Raw genomic sequence first — 24,892 nt, 5'->3', positions numbered from 1 at the left:
TCTTTACTCCCACATTTGCAGACCTATGCAGGGAAGAGGTTTATGCAATATGCAATTCTTCTATTCAATGGAAAGTTCGGGGACTCAGCCAGATTTTCAGGAAACTAGAAGTGCTTTCATTTCTAAATCTATGGTTTTGCAGTGCAGCAAAACCTGTTTCGTAAGCAGAGTCCCCTCCATGCCAGCCTGGCTTTCCTTCACCAGCCCAGACTCAGCAGAAAACACTTGCTGAGTGAGTCCACAGCTACCCCTCCAGGTGAGACAAGAACAGAGAAATGTCTCCCCTGGAGGTGTGGGCAGTAGTCCACGGGCCATTTGCAGTTACTCTAAGTTCTACTTTCCTAAACCCTTCACTACCCCGATTCCTATTGGTCTTAGCCTAGAGCGGCACAGCCAGAGCCAAGAACTCCATGGACCTGGACCTCATCGCATAGAATCTCTGCCCACACTTCAGTAACCCAAAGAGCTGGGGAAATAAACGACACAGAAAATTAAAATAAACTGTTCTACCATGAAAAGCACAAGCTGGGTCATATTTATTACAACCGAATAGAAAGAGGTGGTAGGTCCTTTCTCTCTGAAGGTTGTTTACTCCATTTCAAAAGCACAATGAATTAGGACCTCACTCATAACCCCAATTAAAGACACTGCTGCCAAAGCTTTGCACATAGCCACACAAAATGCTTATTATTTAGAACCTGTTGTCAAACCTGCAGGGAGTGGCATCTTCATGTTTCAAGTGGCTGCCTTAACAGAATCCTGGTAGCAAATGGCACAAACATATTATATTTTGGGCAAAGCAATCAAGATGGATGACTAACTCTAGCAGAGATTATTTCTATAATATTAGAGTGAGTGAGGCTTATGACACCATGATGCCATGATACTAAGCCTGAAAAGATAGACATACTTAACTTCCAAGAAAAATAGAGACCCCTGCACAATAAAAACTCAATAAAAAATTTTTAAAACACCAAATTGAGAACATTGTTAGCAGAAAGTATGCCAGAGGGCTAATTTACAGATTTGTTAAAAGTGAAGAAAAATATAAGCACTTTAATATAGAAAGGACATAAAGTGATAAGTAACAAAAGAACTGTAAGTGGAAAATAAATACATAAGAAATGCCCAACCTTACTGCCTATCAAAGAAATACAAATTAAAACAAAGATGGAATTCCAATTATCAGTTCGGTAAGGGACTGAACGTTTGATTCTGTCTAGGATGCTCAGCTCCTTTTCTCAGCTTTGAAGAAGAGTCTGTGAATTGGCTCAAACCTTCTGCAGGGCACTTTGGCCATTGATATTGAAGGCCTTGAAAGCAGCCACAGCCACTGACACAGCAAGTTTCTGGAAGCTCACTTTCAGAAAATATCAGACGAATATGCAAATATGCATGACCAGGGATGTTGATAACAGCATTATTTGAGTGTACAGGAAACTGTAAACAACCTACATGTTCAAAAATTGTGGTACAATATCATAGTAGAACATTGTGTTGTCATTAAAGTGCTGATACACAGGGTTCTATCTACTGATGTGGAAGGATGATCATATTGTATTAGAAAGTGAGAAACGTGCATTGGAGAATATTTAGTCGGGTTTTCTTTTTTAAAGAACAAAGTGGAGCTATTTTGAAGGTGGTTACTTTCTGTAGTCTGTAATTTTAACTTTTTCTGTGTCTTCGAAATTTTCTATAGTGAACATGAATCATTTGTTTTAAAAAATCAATGACATACCTAGTAGGCAGAATAATGCCCCCTTCTCCAAAATGTCCTCATCCTAATTTCTAAAGTCTGTGAATATGTGAGGTGACATGGCAAAAAAAAAAAAAAAACTTTGCTGATGTGGTTAAGTTAATGATCCTGAGATGGAGAGATGACCCTGGATTATCTGGGTGGGCCCAGTGTAATCATTGTGGTCCTTATAAGAAGGAATTAGGAGGGTCAGAGTCATAGAGAGTTACACTGCTGGATGGTATGCTGCTAATTTTGAAGATGGAGGGAGAGGCCACCAGCCTAGGAATGCAGGGAGCGTCAAGCAGCTGGAAATAGCTAGGAAGCAAATTCTCCCCTAGAGCCTCCAGAATGTAACACAGTCCTGCTGACACCTTGATTTTAGCCCAGTGGGACTTCTGACCTAAGACCTGCAAGGGAATAAATGTGTATGACTAAGTTGGTGGCAATTTGCCACAGCAGCAGCAGAAAATGAACACAGCACATTTCTCAGGACTTCAGATCACTGCCCACGATTGGGCCATGTTGGGTGGAGGAGGAGTAGGACTGAGCATGGAAAAGCTTTTGTTTTAGGGACAATATTTCTTAGGCCATAGTTAGTTAAAGTTAGGGAACATGCATAATCAGCAGCAGACTGAGAGATCCTCCTTAAAAAGAATCACTACTCCTTACAGTTGGCTTCGAGAATATTTTCAGTTGTTTGTTTCCTTCTCTTTAAACTCTGGAATGCTAGGCACAGATCGTGCTGGCTTTGTTCATCCCTATATCCCTAGCACTTAGCACCGAGCCCAGGAGCTAGTCAGCCCACAGTCACTTGCTTTTGAATAGATGGATGAAATTCTAAGAGCTACAGTTTAGTTTCAGAAGCTGACCTTCTACCCAAGGTAGAAACTCAGGGCTCATTTTCTTCTCTTCTTCTTGTGCAGATGGTGTAGAGTTTTAAGCACTTAGCTTCTTGCCTTCACGTTCAGATGATTTTTCCTTCTAGATTTCAGAAGCCTAGGATTTGAGGTTTCTGCACTTGGACACCCAGTCACCCACATTTAAAACCACAAAGAACCATGGCACTGAAGTGGTAGTATAATACTTGGTCTGTGGCGATATACACACAAGTCTCTGTAGGATCCTGTTTTCAAAAGTTTTAAGCATGCCCTTGGCTGGTGTCTACAAAGAAGAGTTGCAGTATCTCAGAACAGAACTGAGCCCTGGCCCAAGTGTGAGAAAGAGGTTGTCCCTTGTCTTCTAGGCTCAAGTGTCCGTAGAGTCTTTTGATTACCTCCTTCCACAGAAGTCTGGGATCCTTGGAGGCATTTGGAGGGGACAGAGTGGGGCTGGTTTTGGTGTCTCTCCAAAGAATGTTACCAGTTCCCTGTGGAATCTGCCAAGGCCGTGTGGGGCTCCCAGCGGTGTCCTGCAGCAGAGGAGTCAAATGCCTACTCTCAAACACACATCGCTCATTCATCTTGGTTTAAATCTTAAAGGGACAGGAGAAGAAAGAACTTTCTTGCAGATGCGCTTCTTTACCACTGAAAGGAAGCAGCCTTCCTCAGAAAGTGACAACCTTCTTGTTCCGGAAGTAGCATTGAGGCAGAGTATGAAAGAGCCCTGGGAAGAAGACTCTGGCTCTGGAGGGAGCTGGATTGTATTCTCTCTCAACTCTGAATCCTGTGACCCCATAATCCTTAGATATAAGCTGGGTCATGCAGGCTCTCAGTGAACTGTGATCTCAAATAGTTAACGGGGGAAACAGGGTCTCGGCCAGTGCAGCTGAAGATAAAATTAAAGAGCTTGAAGAACACATAATGAAAGGGAGGAAAAGAAAGGCTAGTTGGTAGAATAAAACCTTGCCCTAAATCTACAGAAATCTTAAATCCACGAAGGTGCAGGATGACAAAACCCATCTGTAAGTAACACGGCGATCAACATGGATTTCCTTCAGCTGTGCAGGAGAGCAGGCGGGTGGCTATGCCCTCCCTCGGTGGCTTCTTCCAACATGAATTTGCCGCTTCTTTTCCTGCCGCAACTTGTCCTCATTTAAATGAAGTTGGTTATCTTTGCAACCCCTGGTTCTGCCTCTGTGCTCCTACACCAAGGAGTGGCCCATCCCTGCTAAGCAGAGGCATAATCCAGGTGGGAGAAGCAGGGGATTAACATTTGCATGGTGTGTCTCTGTTCCAAGAGCTGTGCAAGGGGTTTCAGCATTTATGATCTGATGTCATTCTCCACACCCTCTTCTCTTCAACCCCAGGAGGGATTCAGGGAAGGAAGGGCAGGAAACTTGTCATTGACTTCTTGCCTGTCAGCAGCTCCCAGAGCTGTGAGAAGACAGGGGCCTTTTCTGGGAATTGCACTAGGCCACCCACCTGACCAGGAGTTTCTGGGTTTTGTTATTTTAAAATAAAATCTTAGGGCTGGGCGTGGTGGCTCACTCCTGTAATCCCAGCACTTTGGGAGGGTGAAGAAGGCAGATCACTTGAGGTCAGCAGTTCGAGAACAACCCGGCCAACATAATGAACCCCATCTCTGCTGAAAATACAGAAATTAGCTGGGTGTGGTGGTGTGTTCCTGTAATCCCAGCTACTCAGGAGGCTAAGGCAGGAGAATCCCTTGAACCCAGGAGGTGTTTCAGTGAGCCGAGATTGCACCACTACACTTCAGCCTGGGTGACTGAGCAAGACTCCCTCTCAAAAAAATAAAACAAAATAAAATCTTGGTACTAAAGTGTGATAGATCCTGGCCACAGTATGCCTGTGACTCTTCTACATAAATTCAGCAGCCCAAGGCTGCTACTTTACACCGACATAGCTAAAGGACTAATCCTTGTAGTGGACTGATCCCCAGAGGCAACCAGATGCAAACAGCGCCAGTGTTTTCTCTTCTGTGGCCTTCCTCTGCTTTCCTGTCCACCTACTGCAGCAGCCAGTAAAGGCAATGAGCTCAGGACCCAGGAGCTTTTCAAATATTTGTCTTAGGAAAACGTTAAAGAGCCCCCGCACCCTCCCCCCGACAAAATCCTCACATTGGATCCATAATTCGAAAAGAAAACCAAAAAGTCAAAATTAATAAATGTTTAATTACCGTCTACAAAACATGCCAACTAACTCAAAAGCAACTCAACTCTTAGTTACATGTAAATTTATTTAGTGTGGGATGTGGGTGCATTTTAATATCTTTGAAGTAATGTAGGATGCGACCTGTAAAACAAGCTTGCCAGAGGTCCAGGAAAGCTTTGCAGCCTTCTATGTGGCTTCCGGGAAGGCTCCAGCCCCTACAGAAGTGGGCAGGCCTTTAGCAGTTTCTCTGCGCCTACATCTGAACACTGGGTGGCAGCACGGACCTTCCTAAGCCTTCTCCAGAGGCTGAGTACAAACCTGAACAATTCCACCTTAAGAAGGGCCATGCACGGAACCATGCAAAAAGTGCAGTAATTCTTGGACGTGGCTAATCTCTATAATTCAACCGATTGCAGATACAAGTGACAGCTGCAATAGGGGTGATGTTCTCTCATTCGCTGTGTCACCGGGATGCTATTTCGAATCTTCCCGAGATTAGAAAAAGGATTACAATTGCCCCCAGGGCCTTGCCATGTAATTTTTATCAGTCTTGATCTGTGAGTTCCCCTAGGCAGTGCGTAGCCTGTGTGTGAGTGTGTGTGTGTGTGTGTGTGTGTGTGAGAGAGAGAGAGAGAGAGAGAGAGAGAGAGAGAGAGAGACAGGTCATGGAGAGATATGAGGCTCTTGTGGACCACACCGAAGTTGTGTGAGGGAAACCGTATTTCCAGATTCTTCCCCAACTCCAAGACTCTTGCCTTCTCACCTGTTCATTCCTTCTGATTCAGTGGTGCAGCGCCAGCGTCCTAGCCATGTAATCTGTGCAGTTGTACATGGCCTGGTGTTCATCAGGTCCTTATCTTTGGTTTCATATTCTGCTGTCACTGTCTTGAAATTCTTAATATTTTATGAAGAAGGAGTCCTGCATTTTTACTTATACTGGGTTCCATATATATTAGATAACTGGTCCTACTGTGGAAAATTACAGCCAGAGGTAAATTTCTCTCCCAGATGTGACTTTGTTCTTTCTCAGCATCATCTCAGTGACTGGCTCATCTTAGACTTGAGAATGCAAAATCCATGGGTTTTTGGTCAGATGTACTTGGATGCTGGTTGGGAGCCCACTACTTACTGCCTGTGTGACCTAGAGCACATTTGTTAACCTCTGCAAGACTACCTCATCCTTTAGAAGAATACAGTTGTCCTTTCCTCATAAGATATGGTGAGTATGAAATGCTAGGATCCACGCAAAATGCCTGACGCACAGTAGGTATTCAATAAACATTCCTTTTGCCCCCATCTCTCCTGGAAATCTCCCCTGTCCAGAGTACCCAGCCTTAGTTGAAGTTAAAGCTTGATTTTATTTACAGTGAAGCAGGTTTAGAGCAAATGCTCAGTCTCTAACCCATCTAGCTATGAGTTGAAAGCAGTTTCTTATTCTATTCAGGTCTCTATGTGGAGCAAGATGCATGACCGAACTGTGGTTATGATTTCTGCACCACGGGAAAAACTGGCTTTACAGAGCCACCTACTGTTTGGGGAACCTCTAAAGAGAGCTTCTGATTGAAATGCCATCTTCAAGGAATTTCCCTTGTACTAATTAGCTTAATATGTTGCATTTGTATAATGTGTTTTTCTCCTAGGATCTGTGGATACTTGGCACACAGCCATTAATCACGTCCCCCTATTTTGATGTCAGCTGACTGCCGCTGACACATTCATCTCCCTGCCTGGATAGGGAGTTGGAGGGCCCTGGATCTGAGACCTGCCTCTGTTCACCATTTTCAGGTGGTCTTGAACAACTTTTCTGGACCTCAGTTACTTCCTGTGTAAATTGAGGTTAATGAATTATGTTTGGAAATTGTTTTGCTGACTAAATGCTATGAAGATAGCCCCCAAATAGAACACTCTTTATAAAGCAGAAATAATTCCACAATGCAAAGGATGACAGTATAACATTTTGACAGTGAAGTTCAGGTTTAAACTCCAGTGCTATATCGAACATTATACTTTTGTAGGCATTGGAGTTTCCTCTTGCAAGGGCTGGGATTGGAGCTCCAAGAGGCAAGCGGAAAATTCCCTTGACCACTAAGATGTTAATTGGCTTTAAGATAATGCTCTGCAAACAGCCCATTTGCCCAACACTAACGAAAAATGAGTACACATCAGAGGCTTGATGAATTCTCCCTGGGCCCTTCCAGGACATCCTTCAGTCTGAGTGACTGTGTCAGAGTGATTTTTCCTACCTCCAAAGTTATGTAACTTTCAACATCTATCACGAAAGTCAGGCAAACTTGGGTCACCACCTGTGACCTGAAGCATTACCCTGTCTTCTCATCTTGACAGTAAGCTCCTTGAGGGGACATCAGGAGTAAAGTAGGTATTTGACACCACATATTGAACATAGTTTCTGTATCAATAGGCCCTCAACAGTGACTGCAGTGTGAAAGGGGATGGCTGAGTCAGTCTACTATTGCCAACTTCAAAGGTTCTCCAAAAAGCTCAGCAGCGGTGTAAGAAGAAAACCCTCTAGTAGTGTCTCGGTGGCCTGAGCTAAAGTCTCCCATTCCAGAACATCTTTCCTGTACCAGGCTGATGCTTAGCCTTTAATCAGCAAGGTCTTCCTTGATAAATGCAGTTATTTCTGATCATTTTGTTAGTCCTGTGAAGGATTTTTGGTGACTGGTGTGGGAAAGTTTATCAAAATCATACCCCTCATCTTTCAAAAAGGCCAAAGTGCTATTATCCTATTAAAAATCAGAAGGCCTTTCAATACAAGCTTTGAGAGAATAAGGCTGTAGTTATGAAGTAGCTGGAACTTCTCACTATTAAACTGTAGATACGATCACAGACTGCTTTGTCATTTAACTCAGTATGCTAAGTGTATCTATATGAATTTCTACTGATATCCTTGTATGTCTATATGCTTCTTAAAACTTTTTTAGCCTATCCCTTTCTACCAACTTGAACCGTTCTTCCCATGGACATCAGACAGGAATGAAACTGACATTATATACTACTGATCATTAGAGATTGACACTATCTCTCATCTAATGATAGGAGATAGTTATTTACAACATTGATTAAGAGATGAATTTAGTGTGTATCATGTAAGTTATAGGAAGAATGGGAAATAGACCATAAGCCATCTGTCCCTGACTAATCAATCTGTTATGATAATTAAGGCCACAGTCCTTTTTTTTTTTTTTTTTTTTTTTTTTTTTTTTTTTAAGTTGGCCCCTGAAAGGGAAGAAAGGCTAGAATATCTTGGAGTTAAATGGCCTCTGAAGAAAAAGGTTAATTTCTTTTAGCCCCAAATCATGAACCCCTTTCGGTATAACAATCACTCCTCATCCTAATTGTCTTGCTTCCTGGTGGGAGATGGCTGACCTTGACCTGATCCACAGCTCTCCAACTCTGCTAGAGATGGAGCTGACTATGTCATTGAAACATTTTGCTGGGGAGGGGGAGTCTTTATTTTGGGCTGAGGTTTTTCTGAAAACTATAAACCTAATGATCCCTAAAGACAGCTTGACTTCACTCTCAAGCTTTGAATAACCTACTTCTGATGTCAAAAAAAGGAGCCCCGGTAAGTCATTTAGTCCATTCCTCTGTCTCTGTGCTGTATGTTGTATAAAAAGTTCCAGAGTAATAACAATCCCCATGCTTGACAGCACTTCAGTGTTTACCAAGCATTTTACATCCATCATTTCATTTATTGCTTTCCACAAATACTTCAAATTAGTTATTACTGTCTCCATTTTACAAAGCAAATTGAAGGTCGGAGAGGTTGCAGTGTGCTGAAAGTCAGGCTGCTTGTACGAGTCAGTGCCTGGGCATGGACCTTATCTAATGTCCTTTCTACAACATGACTGCAACAGACTATCTGCTGGATTTAAGCTCTTTCCAGGCAAAAAATGTTCACCACTTCCTATTAGGTCCCCGGTCCCTCAGAGATGCCTAATATCAATTTCTTCTTCTGTACCTAAACCCATAGCTTTTGTTCTTTTACCTAATGCAAATGGGTTTCCAATCTTTAAATAATAATCTTAGACCAGCCTAAAGGGTAGAGGAGCTGTTCCCCTAGTCTTATCTTCTCAACGCTGCCTACTTCAAGCTTACTCTAGCTTTTTTTTTTTTTTTTTTTTTTTTTCCTCCTGGCTTTGGAGTCAATCAATTCTGCTATTGGACAAGTCATTTAACTGACATATATTTTGTCACCTCCAACAGGGAATGATGCCACCTCTCTTACAGGATTATGATGAGGAAATTAGAAAATGCATGGAAAGTGCACGTACGAAATGAACAATAAATCAATATATTATACTTACATTTTTTCCCCTTTCCTGCCTTTCCTTTACCTTCCTCTCTGGCTTTATTGTTGTCCATGAAGATACCCAGAGAGAAGACACACTCCCCATTTATGTGTATAAATTGATAGCTTGGCACTTTTCTAGGAAAGGGACTCTATTTGGACACTCTTCTCCAAACAAATCATGGGGAGAATCCTAGAAATACTTGAGGGGCTCCTCAGAGGTTAGCAGTCTCTCTGCTGACTCAGTGCCTTTTATTCTTGTATCATCCACATGCACCAATTATGGGCCTAAAACATAGCCAGGAGGCGCCACCTAACAACATTTGATTTATTAGTTTTATTAAACACAGATGCCTTTAATGTGGAGTTGTTTGTAGCTTGTGCTGGATTTCTAGCTACTTTATCGCATCTATTGGCCAATGTATGAATTATCTTCAAAGGATACGGCTTTTGCTTTTTATCACACTTTCTCTCCAACTACCAAGGAAGAGGTCACTTGGGAGACACATCCTTTCATGGCAAGAAAGTAGCCTCGTAGATCAAACGTGTGTTTGTTCTGGAATGGCAAAGAAGCCAGGCCAGGCCTAGAGGAGGGGCTGGCATTGCTCAGAAATGCTCATCAATCACTCACCAAATGGGACCCATGGATAAAGGTTTTACTGGGAGATGAGTCTCAGGAATCAATTTAGTGGAAGGAGGGAGTGTGGTGCAGTGGGAGGTGCATCCATTCTGAGGACAGACCAGGTTTCAAGTTCTCTATTTGCAACATACTAGTTTTCTGTTTTAAAGGCAAAGTCGTGAACCTCTCTGAGCCTCAGATACTGTACCTATAAACTAGGGTTAATACTGGCTTCCTGCTAACATCCTTGTAAGCACTGATGAGATCATTAACCAGTAGGCATTCCCTCCCCCTTCCCTTGAAAGCTGAGCGTCTACTGTTGAGGGCCGGGGTAAGTGAAGCTCATGTTGGTGGGAGGACCAGGAGTCTTCATTTCATTGTAGTTTGATATTTGTCTTGTGCCTAGTCCTTAAAAAGATAAAAAGCCTTTCCTGCCATGTGTATTAATACTCAACACATATTTCATTCTTGCATCTTTCCCCATTGTGTTCTAAGTTGCATGAAAACAGTGCCCTGTTTTTATTCATCTCTGACTTTCCCGCAACACCTGCCACACAGGGGCAGGTGGTCAGAAAATGTTTTTGAGATAAAGTCAAATGGACTCTTTTTTTCCACCTCGGTGATTACAGTTTTTGTTCAATTTCTGTCTGGCCCAGCAGACTTAGGAGCAAGGTTCTAAGGGTGTTGCCTGCTACAATTAGCTTTTGAATTCTAGGCAATAGCTTTGTATTCTGAGGGGGAAAAAAATCAAAAACCACTGAATGTTAACTAAAGAGACCAAAGTCCTGGCCTCATGTGAGTGGGCATGAGTTCTGGCTTTGCATGAGCTTGGGAAAGCTACTTAAGATCTCTGAACCTCAATTTCCTCACCCATAAAATGGGGATGGTAATCATGGTATCTACTTTGCAGGATTGTGGTGCAGATTAAATGAGTTGCTGTCTTTAAAACCTTAGGATACTGATTAGCTGTAGTGATTGCTGTTTGTGTTTGTTTATGTCACTACTGCTATTATTTCTAACTAGTTGTTTGATGGGTAGAGTAAGGTGAGCAGGGCTAAACTCTTCCATCTATACTGTTCTGTGGGCTTTGATGAGTTCAATGGAATAAAAAGGAATAAGAAAGGCAAGGCAAGGCAGAACTTGTGTGCGAAGGCCTGAACCTCAGTCAGCCTTCTCTGGTGCTGGGATCTAAACCAGGGTCAGAGTGAGTTCATGATGGATTTAGGGTGTCCAAGGGAGAGAATACAGTCATGTGTTCTTAGTTCCTGTTTCCGGCTGGGCCCATAAAGCCCCTTCCTCGTCCCTCTTTCCCACTTATCACTAGAGACAGAAACTGAAATTCATGGCTTCAGGCTTCTAAAGGCCTAAAACAAAACCAAACAGAACAACAACAACAACAACAAAATAAGATGAGCTGGACGAGCTTGATTTACATCTTTGATAACAACATTTGTCCAGGTAGTTGCTTTCCCTTTGCGTTGGATGCTGAATCAAGTAGCGTGAGTCCCGCGATACTCTTAGCAGATAGCTCTTTTGGCTTACAGAAATCTCACCACATAAACACCGGAAAAAATTCCACCACCTCCCCCAAACTGGCAACAAACTTCAAAGATAAGAGTCAAGGTGGGAGCTCCTGTCTCAGGAATATTCCAGAGAGTTAAAAATCTGGAGGTTGAGGCTTAAACTCATGACGAGAATTATTCAGGTTTTGTTATTATTCCAAATAGTCTTTTGCCTTCAGGGGAAAATGGAGCTGCAATAGAAGTGTGAGCTTAGCTGTCATTTTTGGCCTTTAGCATACTCTGTCATCAAATGCTTAATACTTTGGTAAATATGACTCGGTGGGGTTGGGTGGTGGGGGCAGGTGGGGTTCACAAACCTTCTTGCTTTGAGCAGCAACTGTCTTCAGGATGGATAAACACTCAAAGGAAGAGCAGAACTTGATACCTACCATAGAGCTATGGAATGCAGCCCCAGGAGAAACACCTACCACAGAGAGTAGGACTTATAACTTTTGTGGGGTGGGGTAAGAGGGTGGGGATAGAAATAATTTATTGGTGACAAAGGAATGTTTTTCTTCCATCAAAAGTGGGATTTATTGTCTGTATAATGTCTGACATATGCAGATTAGAAGAGTGGTATTTTGTTGAAAATGCTTTTGCCTGGTAAATCCACCCAGGACACCAAAATTACTTAAAATATTAAAATAAACATTGTCTTTTTTAAAATGAATACATGCTATTGTAGAAAATTCATGCACAGAAACATAAAGAAAAATTATAGCCTTTCATCATGTGATCAAGATAACCAATTAGCATTTTGTTATGTTATATGTTTTCTATAAGTTTTAAACATGGTTCAAAATGGCACATTAACATTTTAATTCTAACTGTTAACTATGAAGCATAAGCATTTTCATGTTGTTAGAAATGCTCACAGAATGATGGTGATGGCATTATAATATTCTATTTATTTCTGTGCTTGAACTTACTCAACCATAATAATGCTGGTAAACCTTTCACGTCACTTCCTGTGTGCCAGATACTGCTCTAAATTATCTACATACATGGATTCACTTGATTCCCAAAACCAAATTGTAAGGCTTATACTGTCAATATTCCCCAAGTTACAGAGGAAGAAATTGAGAGGTTAAGTAATTGCCAGAGGTCACTTGACTGTTGAGTGATTGAGGCCAAAATTTGAACTGAGGTGGTTAGTGCTCTACGGATGGTTCATAGCCTCTCTACACTGTTCAGCCACTATACTACTGGTAGACCCTCAGATTATGAATAATTTTTTAAGTAAATAAAACGTTTATGAAGGATGTGTTCTCTTTCCCTTACAAGTAAGAACTTGGGGCACTGGATCCAGGTTGGCCCTTGGGGTTTGGGTGCAGAGATGACAGGGCTGCTGAGCCTGGGAGATAATTTGGGGAACAAATCTCAACATGAAACTCCAACTATGGTAGCAGAGTCAGAATTAGAACCCTTATTTTCTGATTCTTTCCTAGCCTGTCCCTTTCTAATGAAGAAAGGTAATGTAATAATTTGAAAGATCAATGTCTAGAATGAGCCTCTGTGGGCAGAAACTGTGGCTTATTAATTTGAGTATTTTCTCCCTATTTCCATGTTTATAAGCTTGCTTAGCAAATATTGAGGTTTTTAAACAGCTATTTAAGTATTGGAAAGGGATTTTGCACCCTCTTCTTTGTCTTGGACCATGGCAGTAGGATGATTTATTTGACTGGGAGACTGGATGACAGGCAGGGGCATAAGGATGGCTTGACCCTTACAGGCCTTCTCAGCCCTCTGCCCCTGCTCGTCTGCAAGAAGGTCTAGCTGTCCATCTATCTCCCGGGTCTTGGGATCTTTGGCTCAGGAAGACATGAGACGGTCAGCTCCTCAACCCCCATTTCCCTCATTTGAGCCCTGTGGACTGAGTATGAAAGAAAGTTATAAGGAACTTTATTTTGACCACAAGTCTAAGATTCTCCAATCTTATTTCATCAACAAGAAAATTTATATTTGAATTTCTTTACACTTTCAGGACCCATTTTCAACGGGTTTAGAATCCGTAGAGAGAGGCCTGTGATAAAAGGTTCTTTTTAATCTCGGCCTTGATCTTTACACATGAGGGACAAAAAGTATTAGGTTGGTGCAAAAGTAGTTGCGGTGTTTGGCATTACTTTTAATGGCAAAACCGCAATTACTTTTGCACCAACCTAATATTAATTGGAGGGTCACAGTTCTCCTTTCCCTGCAGACCCCAAACACTTAAGAGAATACAGTCTCGGCATGCTCAGCTTCTCCCACCTCTCATTCTCTAGGAAGGATTCTACCTTGTGAGATATATTACTGAATCTCTCTGAGGCCCAATTCTCGGACTTCTGTGAAGTCAAATTCTAGCAGTGAGTGGTGAGAGACAGAAAAGAGAAGCAAGGGTGAAGGAGTTGCATATAAAAAGACAGATTTACTCATGGGAAGAATAAAATAATAGAGACAGAAGAATAGAAGAAGAAGGAGAAAAGTCAAGAGCTCACCCAGGCATCCAGAATGCCTCTTTGAGGAAAGAATTTAGATCAGCTAGGGCATGTGGGAGAGAGTTAGAATCAGAGGAATGGGTAAAGAGAATTTTAAACTTTTACTGGGCCCTATGAATTGAGTTCATTTGACATTTTTATTGAAAGAGATTCTGATAAACATTACAATTCTTGAAAAACCTAAAGAGATTGGATTTCTTTGAACGTGAATCTAGATGAAGAGTGGGGCGTTTACTGGGTTACATATGTCTCCTCAAATGTCAAATCTGACTTGATAGATGTGATCAGATGGGAGATGGAAGAAATGCCCCTAAATATCCTGACTCCTGGGATGGGTAGGTATGAATATATTCAGGGACCGGGGTCAGTCCCACCTTGAACTTATGCTGTTTTATCCTAAAACTAGGCACCTGGGGAGACCAATGTCTCCCTGGTGTCCATTTGTATGAGATACTGAGGATATGGTGGGAGAGATTATGTCCTAGAGAAAGAATGTAAAGGAGTACAAGCTTGTTCCAGGACAATGCCTCAATGATGAGGAAAGGGAAGCTTCAGATACCTGTTCTTCAGGGTCCAGATTCTACAATAAAGTCAATACAAGAAGAGGTGTTAACAGAAAGCTCGGCTTCACTGATTGTCACCAGTACCAGGCAACGCTGGAGAGTCCTGGAGCACTGCAGCCAGCTTTAGCAGAGAGATGGTGCGAGATCTGAGGCCTCTTCCCAGGGATCTGCACCTCGGTCTTAGGTATCCATGGCCTCAGCAGCTGTCACAGAGAATCAGCAGATACCACCTGCAGTTAGAGAGATGTTTGTGATCACATGAGGATAGGGGCATAAAAACTCTGTTCTGTGACTTCCATAGTACAGGCTAATGGAGTGTGAGCAACACAGCTTACTGTTTTTTTTTTTTTCTTTTTTTCAGAACAGAGTCTCACTCTGTCACCCAGGCTGGAGTTCAGTGATGTGATCTCAACTTACTGCAAACTCTGCCTTCCAGGTTGAAGTAATTCTCATGCCTCAGCCTCCCAAGTAGTTCGAATTACAGGCACCCAGCACCACACTCAGCTACTTTTTGTATTTTTGCAGAGACGGGGTTTCACCATGTTGGCCAGGTTGGTCTCGAACTCCTGACTGCAAGTGATCCACCCACCTCAGCCTCCAAAAGTGCTGGGATTACAGGCATGAGCCGCTGTGCCCGGCCTCACAACTTATTTTTATTTTTGTTTTTCCTCTGCACAGAGGTCAGATAAACCTTACATTATCTTGCCGGGATGAACGAAGGAGAGATTTTCAAATAGGTGTCAGCTGTACAGCAAAAAGTTTCGAAGAAGTTTGGCAGGAACCCCAGTCAGCAGTTCCATCTGAGTTCCTGACATCAGGTTGGTGATATTTGGATTCTAGGCCTAGGCAGATGGACCATTTGCCACGTGTCTGTTTTTCCTGGCTCTTGTTTTCCAACAGCACTTGCTAACTTGGATCAGGCTATTAATGGATCTGACTCCTAGGCACTCGGCACTTTACACAGATAGACGTCCTTACACATGCGGTTTCTGGTTATTGTAAGGACATGGAGGAGGAGAGGAATGAAGTCCTTCCTTTCCAGTCAAGTATGGTACCCTTTGCACGCCTAGAGCACGCTTGGGTTTGCATTGGCGCTGCTGGCACACATCTTCACAAGGCTCTCAATGCTATGTGGACGCTTGGCAGTGCATTCTGTGGCAGTGGGAGGTGGCAGGAAATAATCAGAGATCCGAGCCCTCACCTTTAGAAGCTGGATTTCAAGGTGGGAAATCCAGTGGGGGATTCCAGTGGGGAAAATCCAGGGTGGTCACTGAAAGCCTTTGAGTTCATCTCCAAAACCACATGGCAGCAAATTTAAATACAGATGGTACACACTGGCCGTTAGGGGACCATACTGGGCAAAAGTGCACTTTGTTCCAAAGAGCCACGTAGTTTAGAAGAGGAACAATGACACACATGTACAAGTTAAATCTCCATGAGAACTTCCAAGAACAGACAGCCCTGACAGCAGGCTCCAGGGCTCTCTGTGTTCGTCTCGTGCTGATATCAGGTCCCAGATTGTTGAGGCCAAACCTGGCTTTGTGAGGCCATGCTCTTGTCAGACCATGTGTGCAAGCAATATGTCCCCATTCGGGTTGGGCAATTATGGACACTATACTCATATGTCCCTAGGCAAGTACCCAGCTGTCCTAAGCCATCATTTCCATATAAGGAACAACACAAAGGGTGGGTATATTCAAGGGCTGGGGTCAGTCCCACCTTGAACCTATACTGTTTTATCGTGAAACTGGGCACCCGGGGAGATAACCTCCGAATAAAAATGCAGATCTGGCAGGTTTAGTGGGTTTTTGACGTTACTGTTGGCAGCAATTGCCCAGTGGCAACATCGTTCAGGAGGCAGGGCTCCGCTCTCTCTAACGTATGCTGTTGGCACTTGCTGGAAATCAGCTTCTTAGTGCTGTGGTCTTGAGACTCCATTTTTCCTCCAAGGCTCCCATCAGAAGGGAGGTATTTTCATCCCAACTCTTTGCTCACACACAATAGTTACAAGATACATATGCTTTTAAACTGGGAATATCAGAACACAGGATAAAGGAAGATTGTGAGAATTTCTTAACTTGGACTACCTGAATGTCTGGTGAAGAATTTTAGTTTCTAAAATAGAGAGGAGTTGACACTTCGCTTAGGTTCAGTGGAAATTGTAGCCTTCTGGGTTTCTGGAAAAAAAAAGTCTCAGCATCTTACAAGCAGACATTATATCAACATTTGGAATTGTGAGAATGAATCAGACAAACACGGACCAAACATTCCTAGAAAAACAGAGGGACTGGAAATGAAACTGCAAAGTGTTTTGGCAGTTTGGGATTTTGGAATAATATTAGCACTCTCCTGTCCCAACCACCACCACATCATCGACTCTATTCGGCTAATATTTGCTTGTCTCAGAGACAAGTGATTTTGAAGCCTATTATGAGACACATTTCCCTTGAAATGCTTCCTTTCCTTTTTTCTTTTCTTTTTTTTTTAATGTGTGGAGGGTATATCAGATAAAGAGTTTAGTCCATTTGGAGAGCGATTCTGGTTTTACACCTTTTCAGATACCCACCTCCAGATCAGAGCTCCCAAGAAAGGGGCCCCTGCTGTAATGCACACAAAGCCTAATTTCCTGGCCTTGGTACCAGAGCCCCAGAAGTGAAAGAATCAGGAAATTCAAGAAAGCCTGCCTTCTTAAATCAGATATCCATTCCAAGCTTTGCTGCTCAGATGGGTGGGTTATTGATTTTTTCTCCTTGCCAGAAGATGACTTGTAATCTGGGAACCAGAGGAAGCTGTATTTACTTTAACATCTGCACTTAATGCAATTTTGAGTCAGAGCCTGATGGGCTTATTGTCTCCTTTATTCTAAGAAGGCCAATGTCAGGCCAATCTGATGTTGGGTGGAAGTGATCAAGCTGCTCCATTAGCTGGAGAAATTGCACAAAGACAGCCTCATATTAAGTCCCCTAGAGCAGGAGGGAAGACTCGAGAAGGTCTGTGAGGGAAGATGTCTGGTTGTACAGGGAACAGACTCACGGTGGAATCTGAGAGTTGGGCACATGCTGCCTTCTTCCACCTCTGCAATGGGACACTGTTAACTCAGCTAGGTTGCCTCGTGGTCTGACGATGCAGCTATCACTGTAGCATTCCTGAGTCCCACGGCTGGGCAAAGGTGGGGGGGAGGCGCAGAGCAATTTATCTGAGTTTCCTCTTCTATTTTTCTCTCACCTTCTTTTCTACTTTCTCTACTTTTCCGTTAGGAAACTGAGGGCACCGACTCCACCTCGTCTCAGCTCCTTTGCTCTCTCCACCTGCCTTTTTGGACCTGTATAGATTTCTCTTTTCCATTTGGAAATCACACATTATTGCTATCTACACATTGTCACCAAAACCAATTTGTGCAAACTAACAGGCTTATCATCGGCGCTGCTGAAATGAGATTAAAACTGCTTCCAATGAAACAGATAAAAACCAGATGAATGAAGCCCACTAATAAGACATTAAAGATAACGACAAGAATGATTAACTAGCATGATATATTGAGCAGTTATGAGGCATTGGATGCCCAGGATCATAAACTAATAAAAGGAATCTACCTTTAGTTCCTTTTAGTCAGTGAGATATAATCACATCAACATTATGACTTTTTGGTTATTATTTATCTGTGAGAGCAATATCACACCTTTCTACCAAATTGTTCAAAGCTTATTAGCAAGGAGAAAAGAGAGAGAGAGAGATTGCCTTGGGAGGGGGAAGCTCCTCTCATTTCTGCTCTTCAAAAATAAAAAGGGATGTGGGTACCCTGCTTGCATTTACACACTGATTATGCAGATAGTCTCTTATTTACGTTTCATCTCTGAGAGTGGGCTATTCATAGCCAGACTGTTTTACATTACACAATCAGTCAATTATCGCATGATCAAGTCACATCGAGACAATCTGAAAATTACATTTCTACTGGGCAATATCTTGGGTTGACCAGGGCCACCACCACCCTGGAGGCTGGCTCTTCTCTCAGTTGCAGGGGGCCCTTCTGGCCATCCTTCAGCTGGGTTGAGGAAGGAGCATGCAAGAACAAGCTTCACTTATTATTCACTTAAAATGTTTCAGACCTACTGTGTGACACGGCCAGGGCTATGCTCCAGGAATACAGGCAAATAGAAACTTGGTTCAGCCCTTGAGGAGTCCGCTGTAGTGATGCCGGGGAAAGTAAGGGAGAAAGGGGAAGACAAGTCAGCAAAGGGGCTAACAAGTAAACAAACCCACATGACAAATGACTCTGTTAACACATGGTTCCATGGGTGCCTAGAGGAGGGAGTAACTCTCTGGAGAAGCCACGGAGGGCTTTGCTAAAGAGGAATCCTTTGAAGTAGGTATGAAAGGAAGAGTGGGGTTTTGCTAGAGAGAGAGACAAAGAGGGCAGAGAGGAAGTATGTGTACAAACAGCCACGAAAAGGACAGCTGTGTTGTGGGAAGAAACACTTGGCAGGGAAGAGCAGCCTGGGAGACCCTGGCAAAGGAGTCTGGGGACGCAGGAAGGACCCTGCATTTTATGTGGAGTTTTCCACATTTTATCCTAAAAGCTGAGCTGATCCATTAATACTTTGTGAGGAGAGCTACGGGATCATACCTGTGCTTTGAAAATAGAACTTTGGTGAAGCTGTAGAGAATGGATTAAAGGCAGAAGAGAATCGTGTCTGAGAAAGCCTGCCAGAGCTATGATGTAGTGAGAAAAACACAGACAGGACCAAGACAGATATGAATTGGTACCTGAACTCAGCTGCTAACTAGCCTTTGCCATCTTGAGCAAAATCACCTCCTGAACTGCAGTTTTTCCATCTGTAAATCCAGGATAGTAATACCTACTTCCTGGGGTTACTGGAAAGATTAAAAATAATATAAAACAAGGCCCAGTTATCCAACATATGGTAAGCACATCACACACAATAATGGTAAATCTCAATTAAGCACTTCGGTGGATGGGTAGGAAGGGATGGAACTGGGGAACGGTGGTAGCAGGGTGTGTATGTTTCTGTATGAATGTGTGTTTCACAGTTAGGAAAATTGGCAAATAAAATAATACCAAATTATGTTATGTTGAGAACAGAAGGGAATGTGGAATAACAAAATACTTGTTCAGTTATTTCAGTCATTGTTGTACTTTGGTGAATAAAAGTGCATGAGTTAGACATTTTTGCAATGTAGGAGAGAGCTGGCAAGTTACAAATAACACCCACTTCACCTATCTCACAGGGCAGCTGCCAGGACTCAAAACGACTGTAAGATTTCTTGATTACTGAGAATGTCATCTCCATGAGGATGACAACATGCTACTATGATATCCCTCATGCCCAGAACTCAGGAAAGTAAGTATTTATTGAATGAATAAGTACAAAAACGGTGGAAAGATTAATTCAACTATGAGCCAATAGTGTCAAAAGATCCAGTTTCAGTCTTTCTCTCCATTCCCCTCACCAACTATGATTTTTACTCATGACTTCAACACATAACAAAAATTATTGAATCCCTCTAAGTATTGCTGGCCTCTGTATGCCATGTGTATAGAATGTGGTACTTAATATACAGTGGAGAATGAATAATATAGACATAGCCTTGCCCTGAGCTTACAGTGATCATGGGCAATTGAGTCTCATGAAGGCTTTCAAATGTGTGAGTGTCTTTCCCCTTTTTCACTGCACATCACTATCATTCTAGGTGAGAGCTGAATAAAGAATAGATGTACAAAGATACTAGGTAGAAGGCTGTGTGATGGAATGAAGGAGATGCGTCCTCGGGTCGCATACATTTGGGTTTGCCATCTCACTCCATCGCTTGCTATTGGGAGAGTTTGAACCAGCTACTCAGCCTCTCTAAGCTGAAATTTCCTCATCTTTAAAATGAATATTTTCAGTAGAAATTATTAAAATTAAAGCTGGGTGCAGTGGCTCACGCCTGTAATCCCAGCCCTTCGGGAGGCTGAGGTGGGCAGATCATGAGGTCATGAGTTTGAGACTAGCCTGGCCAACATGGTGAAATCCCGTCTCTACTAAAAACACAAAATTTAGCCAGGTGTGATGACAGATGCCTGTAATCCCAGCTACTCAGGAGGCTGAGGCAGAAGAATCACTTGAACCTAGGAGGTGGAGGTTGCAGTGAGCTGAGACCACGCCATTGCACTCCAGCCTACATGACACAGCGAGACTCCATCTCAAAAAAAAAAAAAAAAAGAAAAAAGAAAAAAGAAAAAAGAAAGAAAGAAAGAAAGAAAAAGAAAAGAAATTAGCAAAATTAGGTATGCAAACCATTCGATGCATAATAGGCTCTTAATATTTTTTTTTTTTTTCTTACCAGTAGATTTCCTTGTGGACAAGACCCATAGCTAAGGAAAGACAATTGATTTGAAAGAACTTAAAGCTTTGCTATCTGCAGGTTGCTTCTGTCTCCACAAAGTGTTAGAGAAGACAGTCAACTTATTCAAAAAAACAGAAAATCTACTTTCATATCCTCTAATACCTCTTGGAAACGTTTATCTTTTCTGGTGGTTTCTTAATATGCAATCAAGCCCAGATTCAGAAGCGTACATATTTTCAGATAGGGCGGTCCGCTTAAAAATTGACAGATAGGATATGCTCCAATAAAGAGAAAAATCTAAAAACAGTATGTCTAAAAACAGTTCTCTGCTTAATGAAATAATCCTGCTGTTTAAGATACCAAATTAAAGGACTTGAAAATGCTAATTCCATAATTTTTACACTCACTGTTAAGTTTTATAAACATGTTTAAAAAGCCATTATTTCTGAATGTAATAGAAATTTTGAGCATACTGTTTTTGGTATTGGTTTAAAGTTCCCGATCAAGACTTTCTCCCGGCTTGAGCCAGTCTCACATCTGCATCTGTCTTGTGTCTTTGCCCTCTATAAAAAAGGTAGATTTTCATAAATGTGTAATATACTGATAAATTCCAATTTTTATCACCAATATGTTTGACTGAAAGAACACCTTGAGAGATACTTAACATATCTACATTCTATGAATGACTTTATTTTAAAATATATTTGTTTTTTTTTCAAAAATCTGTATGATGACAGAATACACATTTTATGAAGTGGGCACTTACTCGTGCAGTGAAGGCCTAGTGTGTCCATAAAATTACATTTGCTATTGTGAGGTCTTGATTAAGAAACTGCTCCCCGCTCTAGTTTCCAAGATCTACTATCTGGAAAAAGAGTTGAGGCTGATTTTTCTGGTGCACTATACAAATCTAAGAGTGAAAGTTGCAATTGCAGGACAGGTTTAAATTGCATTCTCTCTTTAGTTTCTTTCTAGTTTGGAGTTTATATGTTTCTGTGAGTTCATATTCCAAAACCTAGGTTGAAGGGCCAGCTACCGTCTCTTGCATTTACTGGGAAGTCTCTAAATCATGACCCTTTCAGGACAATACAGCCAATGGGGATAGGATCTCTGCGATATAGGCTTTCCTTTTTAAATTGAGAGAGAAATTGTCTGCCGCTTGGTCCATGAGAAACAAGACTTACCCATGAGGTAAGGGTAAAACCGGTAGAGTGGAAGGGAGTACTAAAATAATATAGACTATATAACTTTTGAAATATGCATTTATGGCCAGGTGCCGTGGCTCACACCTGTAACTCCAGCACTTTGAGGGGCTGAGGCAAATGGATCACCTGAGGTCAGAAGTTCAAGACCAGCCTGGCCAACATGGTAAAACCCTGCCTCTACTAAATCAAAAATTAGCCAGGTGTGGTAGTGCATGCCTATAATCCCAGCTACTCAGGAGGCTGAGGCATGAGAATTGCTTGAATCTGGGAGGCGCAGGTTGTAGCGAGGCAAGATTGCACCACTGCACTCCAGCCTGGGCAACAGAGCAAGACTCTGTCTCAAAAAAATTATATATATATATATATATATATATATATATATATATATATATGGATTTATTAACTTACAAATGGGTTTATTATATGGGAGAATAAATGAGTTAGTTCTATTCAACAATTACTTCCAAAAAAGGTGAATTTAAAAAAATACAAGTAACATATCATATACATTAAAGTAAGATAAAATTTCTTTACATTGGTTCTGTGAACATTGAAAATAACATAGGTCAATCATTATTTTTAGTATATCTTTACATACATGAATGAGTGCAAATTTCATTTATTGATTATATCAATCTGTAATACTATGATAAGTATTTTTCTAAATAAAAATTTTTTGAATATTGCTTATTCAAACTTTTAAAATAAAGTTGATTGCAATCTTCCTTAAAGCTATATTTCATGGTTAATAAATTTAGAATTGTTGATGACTTTGATTGACTTTTCTTTGTAGACATTACTATTTTTAATTGAGAAAATTCCTTAAGTATTGGGGTAGGTGGTAAGCTCAGAATATATCTGCTGATTGGAAAATATTCTTGAAACCATTTAAAAGTATTTAAATATATAAATATTTTATATCAAAGGTTTTCACACATACTATATTTTTGCATCCATTTCTTCAAGAAATAATTTTATAAAACAAAATTTGTCAATAAATTATCTGCAAATTTGAAGGTTATCTCAACATAGTTCTATTATAGTACAGAATATAAGGTCATCAATAGTAAAAAATGGAGCCCCATCCCAAGATTCTTCCCAGAGGTCAACATATCCAACATAGAATTTCAAAATTAAATATTTTATGCCTTTCATCTTCTATGATCTAGTTTGTTCAGTTCTTTCTTTGCTTTTATGAGATTAAACTTCATCTTTTTCTGGTGTCAACCTTTTCTTTCAATATTTACAATTTTCTATATATTTCTAAGATGAAATTGTCTGTTGTTTCCTTAAATATTTTTTTCATGGAAGAGGTTTTATTTTATTTTATTTTTTACTTTTATTTTAGGTATAGGTGTACATGTGCTGATTTGTTATGTAGGTTATCTCGTGTCATGGGAGTTTGTTGTACAGATTATTTCAACACCTAGGTACTAAGCCTAGTACTCAATAGTTATTTTTGTCTGCTCCTCTCCCCCTTCCATCCCTCCACCTGCAAGTAGACCCCAGAGTCTGTTTCTCCCTTGTTTGTGTTCATGAGTTCTCTTCATTTAGCTCTGACTTAAAAGTGAGAACATGCAGAATTTGGTTTTCCATTCCTGCATGAGTTTGCTTATGATAATGACCTCTGGCTCCATCCATGTTCCCATAAAATACATGATCTTTTTATATGGCTGCATAGTATTCCATGGTGTATATGTACCACATTTTCTTTATGCAATCTGCTGTTGATGGGCATTTAGATTGATTTGTCTTTGCTATTGTGAATAGTGCTGCAATGAACATACTTGTGACATGTGTCAAATATTTGGAATAAAAAAATTGCAACTTCTTTCAAACAAAATTCAACATCAATGTGGAGAACTGTTTTACAATGAGGTTCAATATCACTATAAGAGACTTAGATTGGTCTACCAATTAGTTGTTTAAAAATGAAAACATTTTACAAATCTGATGATGGGTGTCTTAGTCTGTTGGGGCTGCCATAACAAAATGCCATCGACTGGGTGGCTTATAAACAATACAAATTTATTTCTCACAACTCTGGAGGCTGAGATTTCTTACATCAGGTTGCCACCAGATTTGATGTCTAGTAGAGGGCTGTATCCTGGTTTCCAGATGAATGGCCACTTTTTTGCTATGTCCTCACATGGCAGAAGAGGTGAAGGACTTCTCTCTGGAATCTAATCCAATTTATAGGGGTTCTACTATCATAGCCTAATCACCCCCGAAAGGTCTTGCCTTCTAATACCATCATTTTGAGGTTAGAATTTCAACATATAAATTTTAGTGGGACATAAACATTCAGTCCTTTGCAGTAAAAAGAAAAAAGTGCCCTACCATACTGAAACTTAAAAAAAAATAAACATGAATATTGTCACAGTGATTTATAATTTAGCTGCTTTAAATACCGCTTCTATTTTGATAGGTAGACTATCAAAGCATGTTGGGACACACTTTATGAATAATAGGTTACTATAACCAATTTTAACTAGAGTTCTGCTTCACAGGTTTCTTAATTTTATTAGAATATTGATCCAAATGAAAAGTCATGCTTCTCAGAGTTGATTATGAAACTTCTGCAGCTGTATATACTTGTTAAATTGACATCTTTGGAAATAGTCTTCTTAAAATAATTACTAACTTTTGAATTAAATGCTAATGCTTCTTCAGAATATGTGTGCCCTCTGGTAGGTTTCAGGTAGATGGTAAAGGCACACCAATAATTTGTGCAGTTTGCATCTTCAGCATCAACGTTTTTAAGACATGGAAATTTAATATTTAATATTTTATTAAATGTTACACTTTTGAGATTATTTATTTGAAAAGGACAAAATAAAATCATTACTAAACAGTAAAGTGCATACATAACTGTAGATTTGTATCATACATACCATAAAGACCACACCCCTGAAAGAGTGTTCAAACTACTCTCTCTGTGGTCTATGTTATGACAGTAAAGTCTATATTGCCTGTACATAGTTTACATATTTCAGAAGTATGATTTCTGACAATTCC

The 24,892-nt window shown here is 41.0% G+C and overlaps 1 long non-coding RNA gene across 4 annotated transcripts in view; it reads left to right on the top strand.

Annotated features, from left to right (window-relative positions):
* LOC141581069 (uncharacterized) overlaps nt 1–24,892 on the top strand; it is a 299,117-nt gene that overhangs the window by 202,449 nt on the left and 71,776 nt on the right. Inside the window, exon 4 of one of the 4 annotated variants that reach the window (XR_012513535.1) lies at nt 19,572–19,684. The exons of the other annotated variants lie outside the window; for them this stretch is intronic. This is a non-coding gene — a long non-coding RNA (uncharacterized LOC141581069). The remainder of the gene's footprint in view (nt 1–19,571; nt 19,685–24,892) is intronic. 4 annotated transcript variants of the gene reach the window in all.

This window comes from Saimiri boliviensis, chromosome 14, assembly GCF_048565385.1.
Source record: "Saimiri boliviensis isolate mSaiBol1 chromosome 14, mSaiBol1.pri, whole genome shotgun sequence".
Classification (NCBI taxonomy): domain Eukaryota; kingdom Metazoa; phylum Chordata; class Mammalia; order Primates; family Cebidae; genus Saimiri; species Saimiri boliviensis.
Note: the sequence above shows the minus strand (reverse complement) of the source record. Positions and strands in the feature narration are given on the sequence as shown.